We start from the raw sequence: 13,587 nt of genomic DNA on the forward strand, positions 1-13,587 counted from the left end.
ACCTTTCTCACTGTCCCAAGAGTGCCCAGGTCATGGCAGGGCTGGCCCGGTCGACATTGGCAAAAGCCTCCCTTGCCTGCGCTCCGCCGAACAAACAGAAGCAGTAGGCTGGGGAGGGCGCCGCTCCAGCGTCTGCAGCTTTTGGGGCAGGAAAATTGGATTTGACTCTTGATGCCACCACATCTAGGTCTGTGACGTCATGGAGCAGGTGACTGAGTTTGTAAGTCTCCTTATCTGGGGATAAGAAGCAAGCATTTTATCGTTGTAATGGTTTTTTTGTTGTTGTTTCCTGAGATGAAAGAAAATAATACTGTTGTTACATGGGATGGGAAGGATCTTATAGAAAAGAAGTCATTAGGAAGGGAGTGTAGGGTAGGGGGGCCAAAGGTCCTGCGTAAGTGAGAAGATGAGGATCTGGTGCATACCTGGAGGGCTTAGCCTTAGACAGGAACACAGACGTGTTGGGGTGGGTGGACAGGGAGCAGAGCACTGGGCACAGGTGCAGGCAGGTGGGGAGATGGGGTGGGGATGTGTGGGAGGCCCACTGATTGAGGGCAAGGTCATCCACTGAGAGGGAGGATAGGGGCGGAGGTGGGGGAGGTTTAAGCCTGGAAAAAGTATGACCCACAGTGTCCAAACTAGGGCGCTAGGGGATGATTGCTGGATGGCCCCCTGGGGCCCCCAGATCTGCCCCCCAGCAGATCGCTGGTCATAAATTTAACGATTTCTGTATTTTTCTCTAGCCAGTTTCAAGTGTTTGGATGCAGGACAGGAAGAGGCAGAGAGTAGGATTTAATCAGGGTTGGATTTTGATAGGCAAGAGGGAAAAAGAGAAAAGAATTGTGAGTATATTCAAGGGGCTGATTATGATGATGTGTCCTGGGGTGTATGCTGAGTAAGAAGGGACATGAGGACATTGTGGGCGGGAGAGGGGACCGTGGCATGCACGATCAAGGGATGGTAAGTCCTAATGAGGCTTAGGAATGATTGGGTTGGGTAAAAGGTAAAATGAGCTGGACAGAGAGGAGGTGGCCATCAGGAAGTGAGGTATTCACAGCTGAGATCATAGGGGAGGCGCTGCTACTGAGAAGTAACCACCAAAGCAGCAAACTGAGGGTCAGCTGCATTAATAGAGGCATAGTATCTAGAACAAGAAAGGTGAATGTCACAGTTCATGCTCCCCCTTGCAGACCATCCTCAACACCACATTCGGTTCCAGACTGGCTACTGTGAGGGTGGTAAAGACCTTGTGTGCCATTGGAGAGCAGTCACCATGACAGCAAGGGGAGAGAAAAGCTTAGTCTGGTGGGGAGAGGACTTAAGGACTTCTCTGTCCATATCCAGATATCTGAAAGCTATTCTTCCAGAAAGGGGCTCCTCTCGTTTCCGTGTACCCACATGGAGAAGAACCAGTTGGTAGAATGGCAAAGGAGGCAGTTTTCAGCTGAAAACAAATCAGAGCTATCTCACAGCACACCTGCCTCTCTGTGGGAATGAGTTCCCTGTCACAGAAAGTGTTCAAGTGTAGGTTGTGTGTGGTGCTGTTACAGGAGGAAAGGTAAGCCTCAGAGACTCTTTAAGATGCCTTTCTACCCCAGGATTCTATTCGGACCACGCAAGATCCCTGTGGGGCTGGCAAGGATAGGTATTACTGTACCGTTTCATGGAGGAGGACACTGGGGCCCCAGGAGTCTAAGGAATCAGGACTGCAGGGGGATCGTGGGTGCTGGCCACACAGGCAGACTGCTTTCCACCCTGCTGAGTTCCCTGCGGAGGAAGAAAAGGGGGATGCGATGGGCTTGGAGAGCCCGGTTTCTGCTTCCTGTGATCCGGGCGTGCTGTGGCTCCAATGTGTCAGAAGTCCTTCCACGATTCCCCAGAGAGAAGTCTCACTCTTCGTGTGAGGAGGTTAGGTAAATGAGTTTGTGAGAAGGGCTCCCATTTATCATCAGAATCAGCTGCCAGTCTCACAGGCACGCAGGCAGTGGGGAGGTCTGGGGAGGGGCGCGCATCAGCTGGGAGGAATGTGTCCTCAAGTGGAAATGATGATGGGTTGACAGCTGCTTGTTTTGACTGTCTAATAAGCTAAAGCAGATGTTTCTGTGGATACTGTAGGTGGGAAATGAGCTGGTCTCCCCAGGCGCTCTGGGGAATATTGTAGCCCCAGGATGGACTACCTGGAAGCGAGGCGGGTGGGGTATGAGTCAGCAGCCTTGAAGCCAAACACAATGTATTTTAAGAAAGCCCTTCTGGAGATGTTGACTCCTGCCTTCAACTTTCTTGTCTTTTTCCAAACATCCTGCTACTGAGAAGCTCCACCTCCTTGCCCCTGTCCACTAACGGGGCAGAACTTAAGGGTTTTGGCCCAGAGAAAGAGTCACTGTGGCTCCATTACTATCCTGGAGTCTGGCCGCTGGGGAGGGCACACCCGGACAGAAGGAATCACCGCAGGCTCAGAGCTGAGACAAAGCCTTCGGTTCCCCTGGCTCCCAGGGTGAACATAGTCATTCCGGCCTCCCTGCTCTCTCTCTCTCTCTTTCTGCCCCGCAGAACTGGAACCTGGTGCCTGAGTCACACACTTTCCCTGGCCCTTTCCACTACCATGTGTTTTTTCATTTGGGTTACTTACAGTAGAACTGATGGGAACGGTCTGTTTTCCATTTGTACCTGTGGCCTTCGCCCCGTCTGCTGCCTGGACAGAGGGTGAGGTCAGCAGTAGCTCCTGCCTTTCCATGGGCTCAGGAGGGAAGCCACCCCCTTTCCTCTGGCTCCCAACCCTAAAATAGAGGTTCCTAAGGTGCTGGGAGGAGTGATAAAAAAAGAATGTAAATGATAGTTTAAAAAATAATAACAAACCTGACTTTAAAAAAAAATCATCTGCTTTTTAGCACCAGGAAAATGTTCTTTTTCAGTCTCTGCATCTTTATATGTCTGGTTCTCTCTCTCTCTTTCTCTCAGTCTCTCTCAATCTCTCTCTGTCCTTCTTTGTCTCTCTCTCTCTCTCTCTCTCTCTCTCTCACACACACACACACACACACACACACGTGCACACACCACCCTACATTTGATACCTGAAGTTCACACCAGAGTAAGACTGGCACAATAAAATGTCCATCACATTCCACTATGAAAGATCCTACAAGATCACAGATCCTACCAGATTCCAAGAGGGGGGAGAACACAAGACAAAAATCCCAGGAGGCATGGTCTATGGGGCATCACTGTCCCCTTGCAAACCCAACATCTTTTCGTGTGACAAGATTTCTTTAAAAAAAAAAATAAATAAAAACCCTTTCCCTATCTCTATTTTTTTTTAAGGATTTTATTTATTCATTTGACAGAGATCACAAGTAGGCAGAGAGGTAGGCAGAGAGAAAGAGGAGGAAGCAGGCTCCCTGCTGAGGGGAGAGCCCCGATGCGGGGCCCGATCCCAGGACTCTGAGATCATGACCTAAGCCGAAGGCAGAGGCTTTAACCCACTGAGCCACCCAGGCGCCCCAACATTTCTTAATACAAAAATGAGAAAAGGAGACGCCCAAAGATTAAAAAAAAAAAAAATTACTAGATTGCTCCAAGATCCACCCACTGATACTGACTTGTTAAGAGGCTCCCCATCCAGCCCCCCTGTGCTTTGCTCTTGGAGCCAGAAGGAAGCCTTAGATGGCTTCACCTGCCACCACTGGCTCTCTTGCTCCCACAGCCCCTGTCATGTCCCCCACGTGTCATTTTGTGAGAGCTGCACGCAGAGACTACACACTTATTTCCCCAGTCTTGAATGTCCTTCCATTTTCTTTTCTTTTGTTAAAGGTTTTATTTATTTGACAGAGAGAGACACAGTAAGAGAGAGCATAGAAGCAGGGGAGTGGGAGAGGGAAAGCAGGCTTCCTGCTTAGCAGGGAGCCCGATGAGGGGCTCCGTCCCAGGACCCTGGGATCATGATCTGAGCCAAAGGCAGATGCTTAACTACTGAGCCACGCGGGCAACCCCATCCTTCCATTTTCACGGCTGTTTCCTTCCAGTCGATTTAGGCTTGGAGATGGGTCCACACCCAGGCAGCAGGGTCGCACAAGGCAGGATGTTGGCGCTGAGAGTCCTGCAGGAAACTAGGAACCTTCTGGGGCTACTCCGCCCTCAGAGAAGAGACAGGCTCTGCTGGGCAAGTCCGGCCAACGACAAAGAGCTTGTGAGGGGAAAGAATGTCTCTTGGAAGAAACCAAAACACGAAACCTTCGCCACGTGTAGATTTAGGGTCTGCATTTATAAGATACACATGGTTCAGAAGTGAGTGTAAATTATTGTGTCCTGCCAGCGATTGGGTTGCAGAGTCACACTTCTCTGTGAGGACACTCCCACAGGCCATGTTGTGTGGAATTCCTCGAGGGGAAAAACAACTCCCCAGTGAAAATAAATTCATGATTCACTATAATCCACATGAAAACAGTCTGCACTGTGGGAAAATCAGATACACAACTAGTAGAAGAATTAGAACCCTAAGAAAAGGAATATTCTCAGAAAGAGTAGAGAGTAGCTCTGCTTAATATATTAAAGAGATACTTTTCACAAGAATAAAGTAATAAGGAAAGTGCACAACATTGTGAAAAAAAAAAAAAACAGCAAGCAAATTTGAAAAAGAACAACAACAAAAAAAACCTTCTGAAAATGGAAAACAGACTCGTAGAAATCCAGCAGAGCATTAGGGCAGGACACCATCAGAAAATCCATGTCCTCAAAAGTAGTGCCTAGAAGGGGGCACCTGGGTAGCTTAGTGGGTTAAGCCTTTGCCTTCGGCTCAGGTCATGATCCCAGGGTCCTGGGATCAAGCCCCACATCGGGCTCTCTGCTCAGCAGGGAGTCTGCTCCCCCCGCCCCCGCCACCTGCCTCTCTGCCTACTTGTGATCTCTGTCTGTCAAATAAATAAATAAAATCTTTAAAAAAAAAAAAAAGAGAAAGAGAAAAGTAGTGCCTGGGGGCATTTCAGAGACTCTCCATTCTTCTGCCTGATTATCCAGAAATGAAATGGGACACCAAGGTGTTTTATCTGGAAAGATTCATTCTCTTTCTTTCTTTCTTTGAAGATTTATTTATTTATTTGAGAGAGAGAATGGTGGGGGGCCAGAGAGAAAGCATCCTCAAGCAGACTCTGCACCAAGCAGGGAGCCTGACATGGGCTCAACCTCACGACCCTGAGATCATGACCTGAGCCGAAATCAAGAGTCAGACACTTAACCCACTGAGCCACCCAGGTGCCACTCAGGGAAGATTTTTCTGAGCTGCTACTGATGACACAGCATTTCTCAAAGGAAAGAAAGGGTGGATAAGACTGGAGGCCCCAGGTCCAAGCCTCCTCATTCCATGCCAGAGGGGATATAGCAATTCCAAACAATCCCATGGCGTGGTCCTTTCCTCTCACTTTCTCTTTGTCTCTCTTTCTCCGTGTCTTGTTCATTCATACACACACACACACACACACACACACACACACACACACGGTTTCTTCTTATTCTGCCACATGCATTTTATTAGGTTAACTAGGTTGTTTTTTGATAAAGTTGGATAACTGGAAAACTCTGAAAAACAAAAGATTTCATCAAAATAAGGTCTATAAAGAAAAAAGTATCTGGATGCATCTATACCAAGCTGGTAACAGTGCCTGTAGTTAAAGGATGAAGTTGCCTGGAATTTTTGCTTCCCAAGCCATTCATTTCTATATCATTTGATTGTGCACTAGCATCTCTTTTATGACTAGAAAAAATAATGATTTTTTTTTTTATGATGAGTTAAGCATCAATTCTTTCCCAGAAATAGTTCTTTGTATTAAAAAACAAACAAAACAAAACAAAACAAAAACAGTCCATTAAAGAAAGAAAGAAGCAAACATCCCACCCCTCTCCCTCCGGTGAATTCAGTGCTGGGCTAACCTAAGCTCCTGCAGACAACAAAGCAATTCGCATGCATTATGTCATTTAATATGCTAATCCTATTAAGTAGATAATTTTTATCCTGTCCCACTAAAATAGAAGTTGCAGGGAGGGATCTTTGACTGTTCTGTTCACTGTTACATCTCAAGCACCCATCACAATGCTGAGTGTGCTTTGGATTGTCAATAAACACTTGTTGAATGAATGCACAATTTACAGATGAGGAAACTGAGGCATGGATAGGTTGGGGAGCTTGTCCAAGGTCACACCTCTGGTTAATGGTTGACCAAGCTGTGAACGGAGGTAGTCAAACTCCAGAACCCACCCTCTCATTTGGATACTTTCTGTTTCTGTTCTTTTACATGAAAGACAGTCCAACATACTCCAGACAGGTTCTTGATACAATAGGCAAGGAAGATAAATGCGGGGAAGGTCTTTTGGAAGCTATCCGACTTAGCATACTCTCCCCAGCTTGTGCTAGGGCAGGGTTAGTGCCCCGTCCATCTTCACCGTAAGGGGAGCTCTGGAGGAATCAGCTGTCAACTCCCATTTTCAAAACTCCGCAGCTGTCGGCCGTGAGGAAAACACCAACTTTGTTGTTTGCTTTTTATTTTTGTTGAGATATAATTGACATAGAACCCTGTGTAAATTTACGGTGTGTGACCGGAATTGATAAATATATTGCAATATGATGATCACCGCAGGGTTAGCGAACACCTCTGTCACATCACGTAATTATCATTTCTTTTTTGTGATGGGAAAATTCTCCAGCACCTGGGTTGATTAGCTGGCCCTTCTTGGTTCTTCCTTCTTTAATCACCAAATGGCAGGTGGTCCTGTTGCCCCATCACTCACCAGAGCTCGGTGCCCCCTCCAAGTCCTTTCAGAAACTACAAGCCCACCTCCATGCAGTCATCCCCAACAGGAAGAGCTGAGGTTTTCTGGCGCTAAGCTTCTCCTGGTGGTTTTTAAATGGTAAACAAAGGAAATGGATGCTTATGGCATCCAGACTACAAAGAAAGTTTCAAGATTTTATTTTAATTTTAAGAGCTTGTAAAGAACATGAGCATTCACTCCCAGCCTTGATTATAAGGTTTCAAGGGAGTGTTCCCATTCTGAGTCCCTCTTAGCAGAGACCGTCACTATTCAGTATTTTCATGTATATACTGAATTTTAGGAACGGCTTCTGCTGTTCGAGCTGTGTCTTACCTTATTTTCCCACCCAGGCCTCCCTAGGACTGTCATCTCACAATCTTAGAATACCAGAGCAAGAAACAGCCGGTTCACTTGACCCGACTCTGTCCCTTTACAGGTGGGGACACTGAGGCCCAGGAAGAAAATTATTTCCCCATGGTCAGATAATGATAAAGGCAGTGGGAAGTCAAGGAGAACCTTCCCAGTTGCTTGCTCTGGATCGCATAATTCCTGAAATCGATTCCAAGCTTCCTTTCAGCCTGTATTTATCATGTGTTTTCTCTGTGCCCCGGAGGGTGGCCAAAACAAAGAGTAGACCTGTCCTGGAGAAGTCCTGCTTCCTGACATTGTATTCTGGACACAAACAATTATCAGAAAGTCGTTCTAAGTAGCAAATGCTTATTTCTTCATTCATGTGTTTAACCATATATGGTTCATTCAGAGGACAGATATTTTATTCAACACAGTGAGAAGTCAGAAATAGACTTTGTCTCAAGGAGTTTATAATCTCTGTGCTGGGGGCTTTAATTATCACAGTGCCCTTAGAGATAAAGAAACTCTGGCTTGAAAGGTTAAGTAACTTGTCCAAAATCACCCAGCTAGAAATTACAAGAGTTTGGACTTGCCCCAAACCCATGTGAGTCCAAAACCTGAGGCAGTGTACAACAACCCCCCCAGCTCTCCCTGCCTGGCTGGCAAGTCCCACCTGTGTTAACCTGAGCAGCGCAGGTATAGGGAGCAGCCTGAACGGAGGTGACCCAAGGCTACTTTGCTGCTGTGGCCTCTGGGGGAACAGCGTGTGGCTCCAAGGGGAGCTGTCATCTTACAGATGTGCGCGGCGGGGCGCTGGGCGGAGGGACTGTTCTCTGCCTTCCGTCATTCATGCTTCCATTCCTTCCCAGCACCGACTGGGCCGGGCAGGCAGAGGGCACTGGTCAGGCTTGTTTGCCCAGAACTGGAGGCCGGAAAAGGAAGTCACTCAGAGCTTCTTCAGCTTTTGTGTCCCACAGGGGCAAATAAGACCACTCCCTTCTCTCAAGGACACTGCCCCATGCTGCTTTGATCTAATCTGTCCCCTGACCTAGCTGAGTGGTTCCTTTTCTTCCCCCTCCCCCACCCCTGACGCAGTGGCTCTCTGCTGTCCTGAAAGCCCAACACACGAGACCAGGATTTCCAACCTTATTGTCCTCCCCCCAGTCCAGCGTAAGTCAAGGTAAAATTTAGCCAGGTCTGTGGGGGAGGGGCAGTTGAGACGCTAAGGGGGTTGAGATGTGATGGATGTGGCAGTCATCCACCTGAAGAGAGCGATCACAAAGGGCCACGCTGGTCAGAGAAGGTTCGTGCGATCTCAGTGGCTTTATGACAAAAGGTTCGTGCGATCTCAGTGGCTTTATGACAACTCAAATGTACAGCGTCTGGACAGATCAGAGCTGGTATAAATGCTGACACCCCTGAGCCAGCCAGCAGGTTGGTGGCTAGGAAACATGCACAGGCTTTACAAGCAGAGGGTTGAGAAGTGACGATGCTGTGTCCTAGAGGAGAAACCCAGTGCTGACCTCTGACCTTTGAGAGGCCAAGGAGTCAGCAGACTGGCCACCATCCTCTTCCTAGCACTGGGATTTCTGTTGCCATTTGCATGCATGCCCAGGAGCTCAGACAAACCGGGAAATTGAGGAGGAAATCCAAACTGTTCCTGAAGTGTTTTCTGTCTGGCTAGGGGTGGCCGTCAGAGCAGCGACTGAGGAACGGCCACATTATTCTGGTCCTTTTGCTTAGAAGTCACTGCTTCCTGTAACTGTCTTGTTACTCAATGGGAGTTTTCCCCATCGGGCCAGAACGCCAGCCACAGGAGCCAGCCAGTCTGGCTGCCAGAGCCCAGCACATCAGGGGGATCTCCCAGGGCCGGACCTAGGAAGGGAAGGGCCTCAGAGGTCCACCCTCACCTCCTGGCTGAAATCCCTTCTACAACTTCCGTGCCAAGTAAAAAGGACCACACCTTCCAGTTGCCAACTTCCAGTGACCACAGCATCACTTCCAGCGACTGGTAGCCTCTTTCCATCCAGTGTTTGAACTCTGTGCTGTAGAGAGCATTGAAATGTGGGTCCTTCCAATTCCCACCTGTTGGCTCTGCTTTTTCCCCCAAGGCCACATAAAATAAGTCTACTTTAGTCCTTGTCCACAGAACAGAACAGTTCTTCATGTCTTTGAAGATAATCATGATGCCTCATTCCACTTGGCTTTCTCTTTTTCAGGCTCAATATTCCCATTTTCTCCACTGCATGGTTTCCAATTTCCTTGCCTACAGAATAGTTTCCCACCATGCTTGTGGTTCCCTTCCCAACTCATCCCCTGACAGAATGAGTCACTCTCTTGTGCACATTGGGGTGGAGCTGTGGTATAAGGGCTTCATATCCACCCCTCCACGACGGCAGGGTCCCAGAGGGAGGGACCATGTCTTCATCACTCTCTAACTGGTTCCCACCTCCCCCATTTCCCTGGGATCTCCCCCAACCCTGCTTCTCTCACCTCTCCTCCCCACTAGTTCCTTTACCTTATAGGAACACCCCATCTCAAAAATGAATCCATCCTTCAGTCCCTTATCCCCCAATGGCTCTCACCCCTCCTTCATAACCAAGCTTCTTGAAACTGATAATCACTGACCTTTCCTCCCCTTCCATTTACCCTTTAACCCCCTACAGCATGGTTCCCCCACCACACCACTCTACTGAATGTAGTTGGAAAAGGTCACGGTGATCATCTAAACACTAGCCTCCATAGATACTTTCAGATGTCCTTTTCACTTGACATCCCAGCAGCATCTGACATTCCTGACCATAGCCCATCACGTGGCTCCTGTGACAGCTGCTCTGCTGGCCCACCATCCACCTCACTGGCTTCCCCGTGGGCTTTCTTTTGCTGGACTCTCTTTCCCTCTGCTCCTCGGACATACATGCATCCCAGGGCTCTGTCCTTGACCCTGCTTCCTGCGCACTGCACGTGCTCTGCCTGAGACCCTCATCCAGTCCCATGACTCTGACTGGTCACAAGGCCCTGAACTTCATGCTCTTGTCCGCGGAGCCTCATGGAGCACCTAATGCTTTGGGAACACGTCCACTCGGACATCCCAGCACCTCAGACTCAATCCACATGTGCCAAGCCTATCTCATCAAGTAAGTTTGCTAGTCTTTCTCTATCCCCAACCTCAGTGAGCAGTGGACATCCCTGTCCCCCACCCTGGGCTCCCCATTCTCCTTCATCTTCTGCACCTGGCCTGTTAACGCATTCCTGCTGTTAAAAACCATCCCCTCCCTACACACTGCGCCTGTGCCATGCTACGCTTTATACACATTATCTTACTCAATTCTAACAGGACTGCAAAAGAGGTATTGTTAGCCCGCTCTATCATCAGTGAAGACTGAAATTTCGATTAAATAACTTGCCTAAGGTCACACATTTATTGTGCAATGGAGCCAGACCCATCGATCCCAAAGTTCTTTCCACTCCCTGACACTCTGCCAGTCCTCCTTCACACCATTTAGCCTGCGCTTTCTGTCCCGCACTGACCATGCTGCCTGGCTCCAGGAAGACTCCATGGTCTCTTGCAGGAGTTGACCTGTCTTCTTGCCTCTAGTTTGTCCTCCCAGCTGTCCACCCTGTCTTCCACTGTACTGTGACAACGAACTCCCTAAAACACATGCACTTTCTTGCCTCCAGCCCCTCAGTGGGGCCCACTGCCCTCCAGACTGTCTAGACTCTTTAAACAGGCCTGTACCCAGGCTGGTCTCCCCTGACTGCCCCCCTTTCTCCCCACCTCCACCCAAGCTCCAGCTCTGTGTATTTTCCTGCAGCTCCAGGAAGGCCTCCTATTTTCATCCCACACGCACTTGTTATTCCTCCTGCCTGAGATGCCTTTCTTCCTCCCCCACCCACACAGCCTTCCCACGAACCCCTGCTCTTCCTTCAGGCCACACCTGTGAAACCCTCACTGCCCCTCACCACCCCCCGCCCCCCACAGAGCTGCCTATTCCCTTCAGGACCTCCCCCATACCTAGCACATACCTTTATTATTACCCTGGCCACAGTAGGTTACGATAGCTTCTTTATTTTCTTGGGTTCCCATCAGACTGAGGTTCTTGTATTTGACTTTGTGATCTTGCAGGTAAGGTGGTCCCTTGTTCACAGCGGACACTTAGACATGTTTGCTGGATTGGATTTTTAGGTCATACCTAGGATAGATCCTGGGACAAAGGGGATATTCTACTGAATACATTTCTTTAATAATTGAAATGGAGGGGCACCTGTGAGGGTCCATTTGTTAAGTGTCTGACTCTTGATTTCAGCTCAGATCATGATCTCGGGTCATGGGAGATCATTACGGGTACAGAGCCCACTTAAGATTCCCTCTCTGCCTCTTCCTGTGCCTTTCCCTACTCACCCCCCATCTTTCTCTCTAGAAAAAAAAAATTGAATTGTAACACAAGGTGATATATGCTATGACAAAAATATACCCAGAGTGTCACGGCAATCCAGGGAAGAAAAGAATTAGTACTACCCTGAGGATAGGGAAAGCAATGGTACAGGGACGCCTTCCTATAAGAGGTGACATTTAAGCTGGACCTTTCAGTTTGAGTAGGAGTTGGCCTGGGTGAAAAGGGGCCTTCTAGACCCTTGAATAAAAACACAGAGCTATGCAAGGACCCACGATATTTGGGAGACAGCAGGATGTGTCCAGAGTATGGGAAGACATGGGATGGGCAGGGGTTGGGCATTAAGGTTGGGGCCAAAGTGAGTACCAGCCAAGGTTTTTGGACATAATCCTAAAGGCAGTGGGAGCCCTGTATGGATTTTCAGAAAATAAGTGGCCTGCATAGATTTGTGTTTAGAAAGACAAGGAGGATGGATTGGGGGAAAGGGAATAAACCTGGGGGAGGTAAGATTATTATTGTAGGATCCTAGCCAGAAGAGGCAATTGCAGTAATCCCAGAGAGAAATGGCCTTGCTCAGAATTCACCCAGACCCCTATGGTACAAAATTCTTTCTGTGGAGAGTTGCGTCTGTCAAAGTGTGCTCTGCCATAGGTGGGGAGGGTGGGACACAGAAGGTAAAGTCTCTGGTCAAAGTTTAAAGAATGCTAGGTTTAACAGGTTTCTTAATACAGGACTTTTCAGAGCCTTCAAAATATATTGCATATGTTACATGTAATATTCAGAGTTTCTCAAATACATTAAGCCACAGAAACTTTCTGGGAATATCTCGAGGGACTGGGGCTTAATGGAATACATAAAATTAAAAAAAAAAAAAAAAAAAGTCCAAGAGCTTTCATGATTCTGTCAGCTCTAGTTCCTGGGAGGAAAAGATAAATCAAAGAAATAGCTTTCCACTGGGTGACAACTGATGTTCTCACTGAGCACTCTGCTGTGAGAATCTGTGTGTGGGGGTTGTGTTGGGGGACCAGACTGGCCTCCCCTGGAAATAGGAATGTTGCTTTTGGTCATTTGGTTTGGAGACAGGGTGAGCAAATTCACCTGCTCCTCCCAGGTCCCTTGTGTTTGTTCAGGCCTGAAAGAGGTTAGACCTAGGTGTTTGAAAAAATGGCAGGTCCTGACCTATGGAACAGAGAAACCAGATCTGCAGTGCCAGGAATGTTTTGGGTTTTGGGACGCTCACACGGCGTCCCTCACGCAACACTCCGCTTGCTGGGGGGTTGGGCAGAGCATCTACCTTAGAATCTCCTCATCCTAGGCAGTTGTCAGGTACCCAGCTCTGTTAGTGCCAGTCTGGGTCTTGTCACAGTGTCATACCCAGCTGTCCCGGGCTCCCGGACACAGGTCGCCATTTGCAGGCTTCCTCATGCCCGAGCACTGGGGGCAACAATACTAACCAGCCACCCATCAGCCCTGTGTCTTTAAGGGAACCCTGGCCATGAAATGCCTTCCCTGGCAGCTCCAAGGCCATTTCCCAGCTGAGTCCCCAGCAGGGTGGAAAAGTCTGGGCAGCTCCGCGCCAGTTTGGAGCGGGGCCTCTTCCTCCAGGACAGCGATTCTCCACCGCAGAAGCACCAGGTAACCCTGAGCACCCGCCAGGGCTTCAGGTTGGAGTTGAGACGTGCAGAAGGAGACAGAGAAGCAGGGGCCTCCCCGGTGACGGGTAGCTTCAGGCAGGAAAGAAGGAAGGTCAGCCGTATGCTGCCAGCAGTAAAATCAGGAAACTGCCCCAAGCCCAGAGTCGCGCACCTGAGCGGGTCCCCTTCCTAGGGGCTCCTCTGTGCTACTGTCCTACCTGGAGGGGGCCTGCCTCCGCCCTACGAGCTCAGCTGGTCTGCTGTGTCTCCACTCCAAGCAGACTCGAAAATACTCCCTCTTCAGATGTTCCTGCCACATGTCACTCTTCCTGACAGTGGTCAAACCTCCCTACTTCAGACTTGGAGAAAAAAATATGCATGAAGCTCATAGTGTATCTACTCCAGCCATCCCC

The 13,587-nt window shown here is 48.8% G+C and overlaps 1 protein-coding gene across 2 annotated transcripts in view; it reads left to right on the top strand.

The window, feature by feature from the left end:
* Positions 1–13,587, top strand: part of ME3 (malic enzyme 3) — a 217,117-nt gene that overhangs the window by 158,546 nt on the left and 44,984 nt on the right. The window lies entirely within an intron of this gene.

Source organism: Lutra lutra, chromosome 10, assembly GCF_902655055.1.
Source record: "Lutra lutra chromosome 10, mLutLut1.2, whole genome shotgun sequence".
NCBI classification, from domain to species: Eukaryota; Metazoa; Chordata; class Mammalia; order Carnivora; family Mustelidae; genus Lutra; species Lutra lutra.